This window comes from Buteo buteo, chromosome 28 (genome assembly GCF_964188355.1).
Source record: "Buteo buteo chromosome 28, bButBut1.hap1.1, whole genome shotgun sequence".
Taxonomy (NCBI): Eukaryota; Metazoa; Chordata; class Aves; order Accipitriformes; family Accipitridae; genus Buteo; species Buteo buteo.
In genome coordinates, this window is record NC_134198.1 from 1,719,510 (window position 1) to 1,737,014 (window position 17,505).

General features: G+C 41.1%; 1 protein-coding gene and 2 long non-coding RNA genes across 8 annotated transcripts in view; 2 read left to right on the forward strand and 1 right to left on the reverse strand.

Annotated features, from left to right (window-relative positions):
- Positions 1 to 9,373, reverse strand: part of SLC16A7 (solute carrier family 16 member 7) — an 83,786-nt gene extending 74,413 nt beyond the window's left edge. For 2 of the 6 annotated variants that reach the window (XR_012654636.1, XM_075059125.1), the window contains exon 1: positions 9,158 to 9,373. The gene's annotated coding sequence lies outside the window, so the exon portion shown is untranslated. The other 4 variants (XM_075059126.1, XM_075059127.1, XM_075059128.1 and 1 more) reach the window with 4 other exon arrangements.
- LOC142045529 (uncharacterized) lies at positions 8,964 to 12,964 on the forward strand. Its single transcript, XR_012654637.1, has 3 exons — positions 8,964 to 9,143; positions 11,017 to 11,146; positions 12,320 to 12,964. It is a non-coding gene; the product is annotated as an uncharacterized LOC142045529 (long non-coding RNA).
- Positions 12,965 to 14,940: 1,976 nt separating this feature from the next.
- LOC142045530 (uncharacterized) lies at positions 14,941 to 17,229 on the forward strand. Its single transcript, XR_012654638.1, has 2 exons — positions 14,941 to 16,524; positions 16,803 to 17,229. It is a non-coding gene; the product is annotated as an uncharacterized LOC142045530 (long non-coding RNA).
- Positions 17,230 to 17,505: the final 276 nt, after the last annotated feature.

Sequence of the window (17,505 nt, forward strand, 5' to 3'; positions counted from 1 at the left end):
AAGATTCTCTGCTTTATAAAACAACTATATCTGCTGCTCAAAGTACTTATAAAATAAACTGTTCAGCCTATACAGTTATAACTTCTGATTTCATCCTGTACGAGTGTTAGTTAGAAGAGAGGATTGATTTAAAAGTAGGATTTAAGCTTCAGTTATTAAGAGATAACAACCTACTTACCAAGGATCTAGTAACACTGAAATTAAAGATCCTAATTTAGGTGGCTAATTTAGGTTTCACAAGATTGTTGTGCTGCATACAAAAACTGTTGTATTTATACACTTGGGATAAAACTGGTAAATGGAGGAAAAGAACAAAAAGAAAAAAAAAAGAAAAAAATCGTAACTACCTTATTAAGGTTAAAAACATATTCTGAATCCTCAGTAAAACATATCATTCAATATTCTGTAAGAATCCTATTCTATTAGACTAGCAATTTAAGTATAATAATTTAAAAGTAAGCTTGGACATGGCAACTACAATAGCTTTGCTAATTTTTCAGGAAATAGCTACAAGAAAAAAAATATATCATTGCCTCATAGCTGCAATATATTTGCATTGAGAACAATACGATTTAAGCCACCATTTTAGGTGTATAATGTTTCAGCAATGCTAAAGTATATCCAGAAGTGCAAGCTGATTACCTAGTTAAGCAAGAACATCTTGTTTCATTAACACCTTTCTATGCTATCACATTCAGAAGAACTTATTTTCATCGTGGGAAGGACAGGCTTTTGTATCCTATTACATTATGAACACAATACGACTGTATTTTCCAGGTTGCATGAAACCATCGGCTTTAGTATTAAGCATAACAGTGGAAGCCACTATTATTTTTTTTAATCGCAAAAATAATTCTGAGCTAGAAACCGTCAACTGGCTCAACACTCCCTTATGCAGGTGTGTGCTAGTGGACGCAGCCACGTACACGTGGCACATCACGTTTCGTACTTCAGAGCTCCTTTTTCACGGCACACGTGAGAGGGAGTCGCCGGCACCCGTGCAGCTCAACTTCACAAACAGGCCCGGTGGGATGCGTTAGCAAACTGCAGCCTGGCACGGGGCTTCCCGGTGCTCTACAAGCCGTAAGTCAGGAACAATCCCCTTTTTGCCCACCCACCACTAAAGCACCTGAACAAATCCATACTGCGGAGTCCACGTCGGCTCCCACTGAGGTTACAGGCCACCCCTACTCAAGTAAATCTAAATGATATTTCTACCCTTTATTTAATTTTACAGTGTTACGTGTAATGGTTTTGAATGTATTTTACAGTATTTGCAAAGTACTTCTGGAAGACAAGATATTCTCAACCACCAGGCTAAAACTCAACACTCACCTTTTCTTTTCAAGGCTGCAGTATTAATATTTGAGAACTGTGTTGCTCAATTGTTTGTTAATTTTTCCTCTTACCATATTTCATATTCAATCCTTTATTAACATATTCATGTCTTTATTGTTTGATGAATATACTGGTATACACAACAGCACTGCCAAGAGTGCACACCCATTTGGTGATTAGACAACACAACTATTCATCAACAACAAAAAGCTTGCTATGGCCTACAATTAGCACACAGAAATAATAAAGCAAAGGTCAACATTCTCTCTACTCCTTTCTCAAAAACAAACAAACAAAAATCTGAAGATAACTAAAAAACCCTCTGACTGAAAATATGACACATTACTCCACTTCTGCTATCTTGATGATACTTGCCTCTGTGAAATTCCTCAAAATAATAGTATTTCCTCAGGTTAATGACTCTTTCCCTTCTACTCTGTTTTCACCTTCTACATCTGTAATTTTTCTAAGGCTACATTTTTTCTTCACCCTAATCATAACACCTGAAAGGCAGAATTAAAAAACAGAAGGGTAAAGAATGTAAACATTCGTAACTGTGAAGGTAAAAATAGCATTATAGAAACCATAAATACTGGTTGCTATGGAGGAGCATCATCTGTGCCATATAAAAGCTGTCCTAAAAGTAAGCACGTCTCAGACAGTTTCAAGTTTTAGTGTGGAAAACCCAGTATGCCAGTAGGACGAGCAGAGCAGAATAGTAACTTGATCTTCTACCTTGAGTTTTTTTATTCTAATAAATGGTGAGAAGGAAAATGCTCTCACAGAAAGAAGGAGGGGAAGAGAAGGACCGAGAAGATGGACACACGAAAGTATTTGTTTGGAAACAGAGAAATCATTTTGATAATCATTATGAGAAATAATTTCCATTTAAACTAATTGGGCAAGTCAAAGCAAGTGATCCAAAAGACTAACTAACAGAGCCTTGAGCAGCTGTCAAAAGAGTCTCGTCAGCCGTTACTGGGTGTAAACCATGAGTAACCCCTTTTAACCCAGTGGCACTGCACAAGAGGAAGGGAGATCAAGTTCGGACCTGGAGTCACAGGAGCAGAGGAAATGCCAATCAAGCAACGCTGACATATTCCTTGACTGAGAGAAAATACCACAATGGGTTTAGGTCCGCTTTAAATGCCCTTCTTGGATTTCTATGCCTCGTGAGTTTGGCCCTTACATTCATTAGCTTTGCTTATAAACCTCGTTCACTATTATAATACAGCTAAAACTGAGGCAGGCCATGCACAGCTCTTATAATGCTCTAGTGCTGTTATGTATGAATGAGGAAATAAGCTAAATTGAAATAAAGCACCCTCATATCCAGCATAACTACATCAAAACATCTCTTTTTTTGAGAACTACATCAGAAAAACATGAGGGAAAAAACCTACCTTATGCCTCTAGCCGACATAATTATATCGGCACAAGAACAAGAAAAAAGGATCTCCTTTTTTCCTATTCTTCACAAGTACAATGCATACTTCATGCATTGTAAGTACACGCTATTACGGCATATTCTTTTCTACCTATTTTCCTTAAATATACAACCCAGAGGTCTCAAAATACACAAGTTTTTTTTCACTCCTTGCTAAAATCTGGTGTTGTGGCTTCTAATCATGGGCTATTGAGTCTCCTGATGTGCTTTTTGTAGTGTTGGTGAGGAGAAGGGAAGAGGCTGCCTAATGGAAGACAGGGAGTGAGGACCCCTGCGTGATACAATGAGCAGAGATCTTACAAATTCCTCAGGGCAGAAGGGAAGCCTTTAGTTTAACACTACGTACAAATCATTATAAAGACGTATGTCTTTAAAAGGGTTTGGTAATGGGATGATAGGCCCATTGCCTTCTTCAGCTTGCAGCACCGATTTCCCTCCACAGTCTATTCTGTTCTCTCCACCTCCTCCTAGATGCAACCCCCCTTGGTCAGCCAGCTTGAGTCTCTGTCCTAAGCACATTTTTTGCTGCTTCTGAAACCAGTCTTCAGTTCCAGTTTGCAGTTTATAGCTTACCAATTCCCATTTGTAACATCAGCAGGAGGCATTGCTGAGACCACAGGGTCCGGTACCCCGTTTCAGACTTAAATCCATCCCTGGCATAGCATGCAAAACCAGTTAACTTCTAGAAAAGATTTGTTCAGTGGAGAGCGTACTAAGCAAAGGCACAATTCTCAAGGAATTTAACACTTAAAATTCCAATTGTTAAGAAATCAGACACCTACATTCCCATGGGGAGCTTATTTGCATCATTAAGTTGTTCTTTTTCCTTTCTTTTTTGAACCTTGTCTGAGGGCCATATTAAAAATGCAAACTAAAGGAGCTCAGTATAGTAATCCCAACTGTTATGGCATTTTAATTCAATAGCATGGCAAACTGTTGAGATGTCCTACATTTTAAGGTTTCCAATTTCTCACAAAGGTCAACAAAGCAGCTATGTCTCTCAGAAGCCAAGTTGTTATAGATGGTGTTTTGAACATAGTCCTGCATCACTTCAAAAATTCTAGCCTTCACTGACAAATATTTATGTCATTATCCCAGAGATTTGAAAAAAATGGCACAAAGCACTTGATTTCTAAGGTTAAAAAACCCACTCTAATACAACTGATTTCAAAAGCACATGCTGAAAGTGAGCGCATTTCTCTATCTGCAAAACTAATCAAATATATTACAGTAGGAACTGATTTTGTTTAAAAAAAATCAAATATGCATTCTGCATGTATGCTTTTGCCATTTTTGTCAGCACAGAAATGCTGTTCTTTTTGGTTTGTTTCTTCACATGTTCTTAGTACTGTAAAATTCATATCTGTTCTCAGTATTTCTTGATTTCAGAAAACAAGCCCTGAGAAGTACAAGGCTGAAGTTGACACTATGAGTTTGAAAGTAATACAAGAGAAACTGAGATTTCATCCTTTTTTTGTCTCCTTTTTGCTTCTACCATAGACTGCAAGAGTGTCTAAGTGATGAGTGGCAAGCATGAATACTAAAATCCTAATTAATCTATTTCTGTGAAAAAAAATGATTTCTACCTTTTGGGATGATGTAGTGTATTGGTTTGCGACTGATTTTACTAATTTCTATTGCACGGAACACATGCAAAAGGCAACGTACACCATTGCACTGTCGTTACCACCACTGTAGTGACAGCAAACGGCTAAAGTTCTTTGATGTGTTCTTTTGTGTTCTTTCACATTTTGAACACCATTACGCTTTGTCATGTGTGCTGTCCTGAAGCGCCCAAGTTGGGAGTGCTGCCAACAGTTTGCTGTCACTGAGGCCGTATGATGGGAGGGCACTACACAATGGTCATGCCTGAAGCTGCACCAGGAGACTGCTAGCAGGTGTGGGAAGATGAGCTATTCTAAAGGACCAGAACTTTTAAAAATATATAAAGATAAGAAAAGCCATGAAATATAAGAGGTGTTCTGAGCTGTCTTCTGTACAACATGCTTTCTGAATGTTCCCATAGCACCTTAATCATCACCTACAGCTGAGTCCTCCATTGGAAAACCTTAAAGAGAGATAAAAGTGAAATAACTATGAAGCTTGCTGTCAAAACAACTGGAAAATATTCTTTTGGGGGGTACAAATGTTCAGGCAGGAAGAAAGCAAACACTGTTTAAACAATCCTGGCAACTCCAGTCTGCAGAGATTTATGCTTTGACCATTAAAATCAGATGCTGTCATTATCCTTCAGAGTAACCATATGAAAAGAATGTCAAATCCACCTATTCTGAAATATTCCAACTTCTGCATTGTTTGGGCTTTCATCAGTTTTTCAATAGCTGACTTAAAAGTACAAGTTTCCTACAGTCTAAAGTGATTAGCCAATTCTATACTATTTACACTATTATTCAGAGCATTGCTTTTTTGTTGGGTGGAACTGAAATACATTCAACACCTCACATTCAATAACCATGACACCAAGTTAAAAGAAAATCCATCAACAGCTAAATTAAAAAAGAAAAAACAGGCTTAAGTTTGTTTTCTAGTGCTTCCTGATTTTGTGAATTAACATTAATTCTATTTCTTAAGATCTTAAGTCTTACAACCACAAAGGAAAAGACTCCATTCTTTTCCATTAATTTTCCTCCTTCCTTTTGGGGAACTTTTTTAATTGCCCTAGTTACGTTAATATCCTTTTGGAAATGCTTACTCAATTTTTATCAGCAAATGCTCTTAATGCACACCTCTGATTACATAATACTGCAAGTGTCATGAGACAGGAAAGCAGCAGGTCCTGAAAATAAAATATGTTAGCATGTAACTGGGGGCCTGACCTTGAAGATAACAAATAAAGGAACTACTTAAAGACACTGCATAAACTAAAATTAAAAATATAATCAACAAAAGAACAAGCTGATGATGATGATTCTTCCTCCCCCAGACACAAATATTATGAAATAAAAATCTTGAGACTGCAAGGAAAAAAAAAAACCAAAACCAACAAACTGGGTCTGTTTCTAGTTTGTCAGCCACCGTGACCTGGCCAGACATTTGCTCTTCAATAAAAGCTTAACATTATTTTGATTGCTTGACTATAGCACCAAGAGCTATAAGAAATATCGGAAATATGTGATAGATTGTAAAGCCAAATACAGTTCCCCAGTCAGTTTGTCCGATATCCTTATTCCTCAAGTCATGGAATATTATCTCCTTACGCCTATATCCCAATTACTTTTGTCTGAATACCACAAACTTTTCTTCAAATGTTCCAAGATTCACAATAAAATTATGAAAGTTGGCACTAGAGCTCACAAATACATGCAAGCCAAGGAATGCAGGTTTGGACTGAGATGCCTATGTGGGACACAGCCCGTTTCCCACTTTCATTTGACCCATAAACAGTTGGTCAATGAGGTCCTATTTTCCTAGCCAACCTCCTCCTTGGTGCTATGCAAACATTAGGCCATATGTATTACACGAACAGACACAGAAACTGGTAATGTTCTCTAACAATGATTAACAGCTATGGACCTAACTCTTTTTTAATAAAAATCAAAAGAGAATTACATTTTCATAATCATACCGACCTCGAAACATAAAATTCATTTAGCAGCGCAAATTATTAGCATAGCCCAAGAACATTCTTCTTTTCTTGATCCTCGCATAAGAAAATGGACAGCTTTAACTCTGGCAAATGGCGTAAGGGATACAATTCATGGAGAATTATATCCAGACACCATCTTTGCTAAAGCAAACACCTTCTCAAGAAAAATGCAACTCTTCAAGAGCATCCTGTGATGTTGCAATAGGAGAAAAAATCAGGTAGGCTGTAGTCTCTTTTCTTGAACTGGAAGGGGTCCAGTAATAACCTGAGTTACTGGAAGCAAAACCACCTGCTCATTGTAAAAAGAGGACAAGATAATTTACTTAAGAAACAAAGGATACCAGAGAGGACCTTTTTCTAAAAAAAAAAAAAAAAGAAAAACAATGGGTGCCAGAAATATATATATATATATATATGTAAAGAAATAAACAAGAACATAGTGAACCAAATCCAAGAAAGAAGAGTAATGAAAGAAAAACGTTTTAAAAAAGATCAGCTTCTGATTCAAGGAGAAGTGCTCTTTTCTCTCCCTTATCTTGCCTATCTGTAAATGACAGTATCTCCTTTAAGGCTGCCCAAAGGATCGCCTTCGTCCGTAAAACTCAGATTCTAGAATGAGGATTTTGCCATAGCAAGAGCTGAGTGAGCTTAAATCCAGTATATACTCCAGAGGAGTGACAGAGGGAATTAGGTTAAAGAGCTGGAAGGAGACTTTTTTAATAATACTGTTAATGATGCATTCATTTACACTGAAAATTGCTGAAACAGAATTCCACCTCTCCACTGCAACTGCAAAGCCGCAATGTTTAACTACACTGATTCTTTGATATTTCCCTTTGTAATACTTCAAAGTTTCCCCCTTTACATGTAAAATACCTGCTCAGATCAGTGGTATCACTACACAAATCCAAAGAGTTTTCCTATCCATAAAGCGTGTGAATTTCGTTTTCTGCCATCCATTAAGACCTTCCCTGAAGACCACACTTGATATTTAGGCTACTCTACATCTCCGTCGTCTAAATAAAATAAGGCCGACTTCATTAACCGAAATGACTTACTGCTGCTGTAGAAAGAAAATCCGTAACCTCCAGCCACCCTTTGCCTATTCAAAATGATCAGCTGCTTTGCTCTGAAGCCACTTACGTTGCAAACACTATGTTGCAAACTAGGCTAGCTGGGCCCTTACTGATACCTGGAGTTACAGTTTTAGAACAAATTGCACAAATAATAGAAACATCTGGAGGACAATTTCCTCTCTGAATTGATTCCACCATGTGGAAGGAGTAGATATTCACCACTCACTCTCAAGTATGATATTCAAAGCTAGCAGACAATAATGGAAGGAGAGAGGAGAGAGTTGTCTAAAAATAAGAAGGGAATCGCTTACACGTTATTCCCAGATTTAATACTTGTACATAAAAGCATTTACCACTTTTATTGAACTATTTGTCAGTTTTCTGCTTCCTTTAAATATCAGTCCACATCCCTCTGTCTTGAAGACTAACTTTCGTATCATGATTCATCTAGGCAGAGCTGAGGCAGTATTTTGTTGGCTCGATTGGTGTGCTGTTAAGTTTATGGCCCCATTCCTGCAACGGAAGCTGCAAGCACCTATTTCATTACTATTTGATAAGTAACTTGAGAGCCACAGATGGATGTCACTATGGAAACACGAATTATTATCATACAGACCAATGAAACGAGAACGGACGTCCACGAGGCACCGGCTTCCTTCAGTTTCTTTCTTTCTCCCAAAACAGCTTTCAACAGTATTTTCGGTAAGACTCCTTTACCGAAAGCTCAGGCTGGCATCTGAAAGGCCGGCTCTCTCTAAATGTTATTCCTTTTTGTTTTCCTACCCACCTGGCCGGGAAGGCAGCGGAGAGCCCGCCTCGGTTCTGGGACCGCGGTTAACGCGCCCTCCCGGGAGCAGCGGGGCGCGCTCCGGTCCCCGAGACGTGAGCGGGGCGACTCCTCGCCCTCTGCTACGGTCGCTGCGGCGCCTCGCAGCGGCCACCTCAGCAGCCCGGGACACGGAGGTCTCCGCGGGCACCGGCAGCTCCTTTTTTCCCTTGGGACGGCTGCCCCTCGCCAGGGAGGCTCTTCCGACCGGTGGCTGCGTGCCACCGGAGGTCAAGTAAAGAGAACGATGGGGAAGGAGCGTCCCCCCCGGCTCTGGTACCGGTTACGCCGGGAGCCCCAGCACACGGCCACCACCTACAGCCACCAATATTTGGAGACGGCGACGCCAGCGGGGTAACCCACGGTGCCCCAGAGCCTCCATCCAGACCCACCTCCCCCAAGGTCACCCCCGGCCCCAGCGCCATGACATCGGCGCTTCTCGCAGGCCCCTTTCCGATGACGGCACCGCGCTTTTTCTCTCCCCTCCACAGCCGCCCCCCCCCCCCCGGCTCCCCCTCCCAACCTCTCTCCCCTCCGCCGGCCCCGCGGGGATGCGCGTAAGAAGCGCGGAGGCGGGATCGTGCCCCCCCCCCAGACCCCGAAACGGCGGCCTCGGCCCCGCCGCCCTGTCAGAACCGGGGGGGGCACGGCGGGGGCGTGCGGCTGGTGGGGGTGTGTGTGACTGACAGCGCGGCGGCCACGGCCGCGCTCCCTCAGGCAGAGCAGGGCGGGGGGGGGGGGTACGGCCGCGGCAGCCCCGTCCTCCGTCCCCCGGGAGCCCTCCCCGGCGGGGGCGACCTCAGCGGCCTCGCTGCTCTTCCTCCTCCTCCTCCTCCTCCCTCCTGGCGGGTAGGTTACGTTACCTGGTCTCTAGCTCGGGTCGGATCTAATCCCGCGGCTCCCGGTCCCTGCCGCGGGGGGGGGGGTGGGGAGGGGGTGGTGGGGATGAGTGTGGTAATTAATTTATTTATTTCCCCATGAGGTGTCCTCAGCAGCGGATGGAGAGCCCGGGCCGGGCGGCGGGGGGGACGGATGGGAAAAAGGGGAAGCCCGCGGGCTGGGAGCCGAAGGGGCTCCGCTCTCCCGGGGGGGGGGGGAGAAGCTGCCGGGGAAAAGCGGCCGAGGCGTCTTCGGCACCGGCGCGGGGGGGCGGGGGCTGCGGCGGAGCCGCCTCCCGGGGCTGCCCAACCCGGCGCGGCGGGGGCGCGGCGACCGGCCCGGCGAGAGGGAGGTGGGACGCGGCCAGACGCGGCGGGGAGGGGCGGCCGGCAGCACCGGGGGCGTCCCGGCCCCTCTCGCCCTCCCCCGGCCCCCCACCCCGCCTGTCAGCCCCCCCCGCCTGCCCGCCTACCTGCCGCCGAGCGCGGAGCCCCCCCCTTCCTCCTCCTCCTCCTCAGGACCGAGGGCGCCAAGTACTTCACGTTATAAGGCTGTTTGCGCTCTCTGTTCTCAAGGAAAGGTTAAGGAAAGGCGCGGCGGTTTGCTCGTGTCAGGGGAAAAAAAAAAAGAATTAACAGAGATCTTTTTTGTGCTAAACGCGGGAACTTCGTCCTCTGAAGCAGGAACTGAAATTTGGCCAGTCAGCGATGAGTTGTTGGTTAAAACCTTGGTCGCCTCTTTCTTTGCCCCCTTTTTTCTCTCCCTTAAAAAAAAAAAAAAAAAGTCTCCCTTTTTCCTCTCCTTAAAAAAAAAGTCCCCCTTTTTCCTCTCCCTTAAAAAAAAAAGTCCCCCTTTTTCCTCTCCTTAAAAAAAAAGTCTCCCTTTTTCCTCTCCCTTAAAAAAAAGGTCCCTCTTTTTCCTCTCCCTTAAAAAAAAAGTCTCCCTTTTTCCTCTCCCTTAAAAAAAAAGTCCCTCTTTTTCCTCTCCCTTAAAACAAAAGTCTCCCTTTTTTCTCTCCCTTAAAAAAAAAAAAAAAAAGTCACAAGAACTGTTTTGTATATATCATGACCATATTTATGAAAGCGGCCACTAAATTATCCACAAATTCTGTCCTTAAGGCTAAAATCCTGTAGGGAAACAGATAGGACATAATCATACAGTTGCCTAATTAAAGCCTTTACCACAATGCCTATTCTCATGGGTAAAGGTTGCACATTATGTGCAACATTTAAAGTAGTGGGAGGAGGCCGGAGTAATTACAGTTTTGACATTATGTTGCAAAACATGTACAAAAGTAAATGTGGTTATCCTGATTTATTTTTTTTTTTAACTTTATTGCATGTACTTTGTTTAGTGAGAGCTTTATGAATCGGATCTCTACAGACGTGTTAGGAACTGGGACTGCTTGCGTGTGGACAGGAGAAGAGAGAACTTGCGTTGTGGTTGGGGACGTTCCCATTTCCCAAGCTGCTAGCGAAGGAGGGGAGGACTCAATAGGGTTGTCTGTTTATTTTCCATCAATAACATTTGAATCCCTTAGCTAGCATCAGCCACAATGAACAAAGATTTTTGAAAAATAATCTGGAGAGGAGCATGGCACCCCTTAAAAAAGCTGCAGCATAAGTGGCAATACCTTTTACATGTCAAAGAATCCATTCACAGAGGACTGCCATCTTGATGCACAAATTCATATAAATTAGATTTTCTTTGGCTCCATTGCTTATAAATCTGTTTGCTTTTATGTGAGGAATTCTTCTGTGTTTTAAACTGCAATCATTAAAGGGGAAGATGCAGACCCAGAAATCTCAGTAATGTAACATTTTATCATTCCTTCTTTCTTGAGGATATTATTGTTACAATTTATGTATCATCTGCTTCCACTGCAAGTTCTTCAGATTCGCTTCACCTGTTTGTAAAGCAGCCAGGTCACTACAGTCTCTGGGCAGATTCTGGGACAGTAGTCGTAAGGAGCGGTGAGTAGTTCACTGGCAGAGACAGCAAATGCTTTTATTCCTGGAGTAGGAAGGAACAGTTTGGAGTCATTTTGGGACATCCCATAACCCAAGTAACACTTGAGTTAGGTACCTGAGTCCAGGGACATTTTTAGGAGCAGACATCCATGGCGACTGCCAGGGCTGCTCGTGGAAGTCGCAGTTGCGTTAATTCGGGCAGCGGTGCCAGCCCTCTCTTGTGCAAGCGCGTGAGAGGAGCCTGTGCCCAGCATCCCCGCGGTGACGGTGTCTGTCCCGGCAGAGGGTTGGACCACGGGCTTTGGGAGACCCAGGAGGGACCCACCGAGCCAAGCGGAGGGACGAGCAAACACTAAGCAGCGACTCTTGGGCATACAAGCACAGGAGCCTTGGGTACAGACAACCATGGGCAAACTCACTGTCACTTCCAGGCAGGCCCACACACAATTACGGGATTAAAAATGTGCCAATTAGGATGAAATCTGATGTAAGATCCTTCATAGAGAAGCTGCTAGTGCCGAAATCAAAGTTGTAGACTTGGCATTACAGCGGTGTTAAGCTCTCTTCCACATTCAAACGCTTTGCATGCCCTGAAGAAAATCATAGGCTGTATGGGACCTCATATGGTTCCTGTAAAATGCCGAGCATGGCTACATTGTCTTTTACAGTGAAATACTACGGTTTACCTACTGGTTTGTAGAACGTTAGGAAAGTGATTTTCAAAGGGAGCTGAAAAATAAATACATGAAGACAGAAACGGTAACTGTTTTTCATTGCATAGTTCTGTTTCCTCCACTGATGCACATTAACAAGAATAAATATGTATTTATATAGATATAAATATAGACACTTTTTATTTATAAATGTATGCTGTATACTATAGGCAATAAATTTTACACAGTGATAGATGTGATAAGGTATATCACATACACAGTATTTGCTGTACTGCATAGTACATACTGCATGCTGTGTATAGCACAGTGCTACATACAGCACAAATGGATATATTCTGTGTTTATATATAATAAATTTGTATTTATATTACTACTGCATACATTAACATATCTATCTAGAAATAGTAGATTATATTAACATATGTTAACCATTACATAGACATATACATTTTCTGTATATACATATGTGCCTCATGCAGTTTCTTTCTCTACCTCTTTTCAGAACACCATCTCTTGGAAAGCTGTATGCATCTTAATTGACTTACTGTTGCTGTGTGCTTCATCGTATTTTGCGTTTTCTACTCTCAAGGCAGAGTCTAAACATGAGCTAGCTGCAGTTATAACAGTGTGCGATTCTGGCCTTTAGTCTGCACAATTTCAGATACAGCTTAATGTCTGCATCCTGCTTAAAGTCACAGAAATTTCGATGAGCCCTCAGAGTAAAAGTCGATGTATGATTTTATTTTTTTATGCTGACCTCGACTGCAGTGACGTCAGGTTTGTGAAGTGAATGCACTCCCTTGTGAGTGCTGCAGAACGAAGGCTCTGAAGTGATTCAGTTTCCTGTTGCAGATTAAAAAAAAAAAAACCTGTTGTCATTCTACATCTTTCCAGTCTCGGAGCACCTTCCATGTAGGAAGCCCATTATTAGGAGTAAAAATATTCATAGCTACCCTCTAAGGGTAAGAATTAAAAATGTATTAGTGGTAGCAACTAATAATTTCCATGTGAATTTCAAGAAGCTAGGAAAGGTTCAGAGCTGTGTGTACATGTGTCTATATATGGGGTTCTGGCATTCTGTATTTTTCAGTGATCTAATTGTAAAGAAGAAATTAAACAAACTTATCTAGCGTGTGTGTGAAAAGAAGTCACACATCTGGTTATTCATTCTGTGTCCATTCAATAGTGAGATTGACTTCTGGGAGGTTGCATGTTACGTACTCTCCTGTTTCAGTTGGTAACAGCTTGAGGTCTTTCTAGTGATATTAACTGGAAAAGGTTTTAAGCATAATTTTTCACCAGAGAAAAAGAAAATGCTGCAAATGTTGAATACCTGGTGGTATTTTCTGTGAACCTATCCACTAACTGTTTGGGTAAGTCTCCTACTGGAATAGGATTCCATTTCCCCCACTTGTCACAGAGTTTCATTTGAACCCAAAATTTTACAAGTCCTCTGCTAAGCTTAGATTCTTCTGCTACATCACAGGTTATGTCTTCTAGTCGCAGAGCCTGGATCTAAAGGGTGCATCTTTATGATTGTGTGTCATTCTGGCCTACATAAGATTGCATTCTGATTATGTTTTTTTCTTCTGGATGGATTTCTGTTCCACAAATATGCAACTCAAACTTCTCTCATGTCCATATGCAGGCTGGTGTGGTGTGCATGCTCCTCATCTCCAACAAATACACAGGATATTATCATTAAAATTATATTGGTAAATCACCTAAGCTACCTTCTGTAAGCTTTATATCAACAACTAATCATTGTCAGCCTGTGTCTCGCTCCACCCTCATTCATACACACAGATAGCTCTGTCGCTAGCATAAAACTTTAATCCTAGTTCTGTATAGTGAAAGAGATACGTATACTTCCATTTTTGTGATAAAATTCATATAAATATGATGAGACTGTAGAATTCTAATGATGAAATATAGCCAAAGCATGTCTTTCTATGGAGGTGAGTTTTCTCTATAAGCATCGACCATGTCTATTCCAGACCCAATAAAATCCTTTTCTTTTACAGCTCCTGGGGACACAGAACACAGCACATTGTAACTACAGGGATAGACTTGACTGCAAAAGATCTCTATCAGGCATCACAGAGAATTTGAGGCAGTTGGCAGTTATCAGCCGAAGCAGGTAGTCAGTAGAAGTGTAGAAGATAAATAGATAATAGGAAAGCAATCTGGAAACCTGGGAGAGATAATAAACCTCTCTTCTAGAGGGGAGGTAACAACTCAGGTAGGTCACTGATGAACTCAACTCCCAGATCAGTGCTGTGTCTAATACTGCTGAAAATACAGTAGCAGTTCAAGCCTGTCAGCTGTGAAGTAGTATTCAAGATGTTGTTGGAAACGCAGTTTGACATATTCAGTCATAGAAACCACTACTGCAGTAGAGTGAGGAAGGATCACACTGCTGAAAGACAGGTGACCAAATACCAGGAACACCATGACCCTCTATTAAATTACAGTTGCCAGAATAGAAAACTAGTTACGCCCCCTTCTTACCCTGCATGCTGCTGTGTCTATACTGCCAGCACAACCGTTACGTAGGACTCCTGCCATACTGATCGTGGTCCTCTGTGGGGCACGTGATTTTTTTTTTTTTGTGTAAGTTCTGCTTGCCTTAAAATAACCATTCTGTTTTCCCTACCATGAGCACAGAGAAGAGAGGGCAAGGCCCATGCCTATGAGTAAAAAATGTGTTGTTCTTAGTAGCTGTATATTAAAACAGTCGTACAAAACATCTTTCTCTTCAAGTCACTCTTATAATTCTCAAATTCCTGTCTATGGAAAGTGTGAAATCTTGCATGAATGTGCAAGGAAACTGATACCATTTGATAACTCTTCTTGCTGGCTTCTGAGATCTTGTAGGACTGTATTGGTGGTAGGGAGATAGCATCAGGAGATATTTTTGTGAGTGTGCGCACAGAAGAAAAGTCTGTCAGTGGCATCTTTCCACCAAAGAAGTGCTCAAATTACTTCACTGACATCTGTCTTTATTTTGTTGAACCACTCAGGTATACCACAGGAAGTAGCTGATGTCAGTGTAATGTGAATTCTTGTGGAGCTAAACAAAAAAAAAAAAAAAAAAAAAAGAAAAAAGAAAAGGAGAGGAAAGAAAGACTTCTGCTGCTCAATTTGCTTTGGAAGATGCCTTAAAAAAAATCTGTCTGTACCACAAGAGTTATAAATCATTCTGTGCATTATATTGAAAGCGCATAAACCAAGACACATGCATCAAATATTTTTAGAGTATTGGTCAACACTGTTAAAGAAAGTCCTAAACAGGAAAGCAATGTATTATATTCACAAAACCCATTAACAAAATTTAGGTGTGTCCATGTTGCTGGTTGCATAAATAATTGTGTCCTTTGAACAGTCTCTGTAATTCTTAAAAAGTAACTGATGTACATGTTTTTATTTTTTACGTGTTGTTTTAATATTTGTTTTATTATGCCACTGGACATGAATCACTTGTGTGCCTCTGTAAATTCTGCCTGTAAGTAGTCATTGCTGAGGGTGTTTTTCCTTTCATATCTCATTCTATGACTGCTGAAATAAGAAAAGGTCAAAGTTTTAAAGCTTACATACATCAAAAGTTTAAAATGACAATTTGCTATTTTGAGGCCTGATTTGTTTTTCCATTGTGCCAGTATAATTCTAGTGATAGACTCTGGGCCAGTCTAGATCTATTTTTCATATCAATTTCTCAGTTTAGATGTTATACAACTGTAAATTACTAGCATTGTGTTATAAGATACGCCTAACTTCATTAGATTAACAAAACTTTTTAGGTAGCAGGAGGATTTTCTGATTTGTGTATTTTTATTTGTTTTTAAAAGAAGATAAAAAAGAAATAGCTAAAAAATTGCTTATTAAATAAAATTCTAGAATGTGCCTAAATATTCATTATATAATGTTCCAGTATATCAGTAATTATCAGCTAAGAAGATGTTGACAACATGTTGTCCTAAACAGTGCAAATAATACTTAGGGTAATATAAGGAGCAAGATGTAAGAGAGCATCACTCCCAGGGAAGCATCCTTATAATTAGGTTAGAAATGGGTCTTCTTACTTCTCTCTCATGAATCCTTTGAATATTGCAGACTTTTTCTATGCTATAATCCAGATTCAACAGGAAAAATTGAGAATAAATAGTTCAGCTCAGTCTCAGGCTCCATAACTCTCTAAGATTCAGGTACTGCTATAGGAGGTCTAAACAGAAGGAAATCTTATCTGGTCAAGTTCCATAATTGTACATAAAAGGAGGCATTCTTCATTACCTGGTTGTGCTCAAAAATTAATTCAGTGCTCTGAGTCTCAGGGGATGAAGATGTCTGTTTTATGTAGGTACCTGAGTCAGATAACTGTTCAGACAAACATCATGGTTGAGTGTTCCCGAAGACAGTTGCTGTACCATCAGTGGAAAGGAAAAGGCTTCCTCCTTAAGGGTTTTTAACTTCCTCATGGAGGCACTTAACCCACTCACTGATTGTGTGAGAGTTGGGATGCCTAAAGAACTACATCTGAATCATCCTGCAGCTATAATAGTCTGAATAAGGCCCTTAAGAGTAGATTTGTTTGCAGAAACATTAAGCGTCAATGAGCACACTCTGATGGGATCACATTCTGCACTCAAAGTAACGTGAAAACGCAACTCCTGACTTGGTTTACAGAATATCATGAACATCTTGAATACTGTGAGTATATTGAATATGCAATTAATATTCAGTACTTTCATTTGTTATTCATTGTGTTGAAAGCACTGGACTACATGATCAAAATCATACATGAAGAGCTTTTACTTCATGTCTTTATGACTTATTAAAATCATTGCAACTCTCCTCTAGGATAGTCACATTTTTCCAAAGTGGGTAAAACCTAAGAAATGGAAGTGTGTTTGGATTACTAGTGCTTTGCATGCCTCAAAACTGTAAAAATCCTCAGTATATCATATATTTACTTTCTTTCTGATTAGGTCAAAAATGTAGTTTTGCAAGATAAAGGTACTACAGAAGATTTCAGATGTAGTGATACGTTTAAGTTTTGGGGGCTACATACCCAACAGGTCCTTCTCCCAACACACAAATCAACACCAGGAGACTTTTAAAGAAGAAACCACACGATACTTATGTATGCAGTTCTACAGCAGAGTACGAGGAAGCAGAAGTCAATATTCTTTCGGGGAAGGCCTCAGACTGCTAATCCTAACCCTGTTTTCCCCAACAGATACGTGGCATGGCAGCCATGTGTTTGCAGGTGTTCACATATGTGCTCTTACTTCTTTTTGGTGACTCTTATTCTGTAACAATTAGGCCTGCTGGAGCTTCTGCTGGTGCCTTGGGATCACACTGTTCTCTTTTGTTTATTCCACAAAATAAAAATTTCTTTCTTCATTTCTCTTTTATTGGCAGTCATTGCCTCATTGCCAGTAACGTCTTTGGATACACAAGTATGATGTTTTGTATTGAAATATCCACTTCTGAAAAAATGGCTTGAATTCTGCAGCACTTTATTGTGGTCTAGGGTGAGACTTTAGTGGAGATTAAGACGCCTTAGGCATCTATATGGAAGTGCTCAAGTGTAAGCTGTATGTGTAAACTCCTGTTCTAGGCAACAGAGTCAATGCAATCTGTGAAGCCTACTCAGTGCCTTAGCTGATGAACTGCTTTGGATATGTT